Consider the following 346-nt stretch of genomic DNA (forward strand, 5'->3'; position numbering starts at 1 on the left):
TATACTTTATATATAATGTAACATATATTTTGTAAACAAACACAAAGATATTTATGACTTGTATGTAATAATTTCCTTTTTCCCATGCGATGTGCCATTGGAAGAAGAGGTCAGTGACGTCACATCCTGTGTTCTGGAGGGGCCCCCAGGCACAGTACAGGCAGGCCCGGATTTCACACAAGGCCCGGCCTCGGGGCGGCAGGGCGCAGAGGGGCGGCAGCGGTGTGGAGTCCCCCGACGCCCGGAACATAAAGTTCTGGGCGTGTAAGATGCCTTGTGGGGAATGCGCTCGTACGTTTACAGGTGATCGTGGCGATGTCGGGACGTGCAGTCGGGGGGGCAGGGG

This window comes from Nanorana parkeri, unplaced genomic scaffold (assembly GCF_000935625.1).
Source record: "Nanorana parkeri isolate BGI_ZX_2015 unplaced genomic scaffold, ASM93562v1 scaffold1279, whole genome shotgun sequence".
NCBI lineage: Eukaryota > Metazoa > Chordata > Amphibia > Anura > Dicroglossidae > Nanorana > Nanorana parkeri.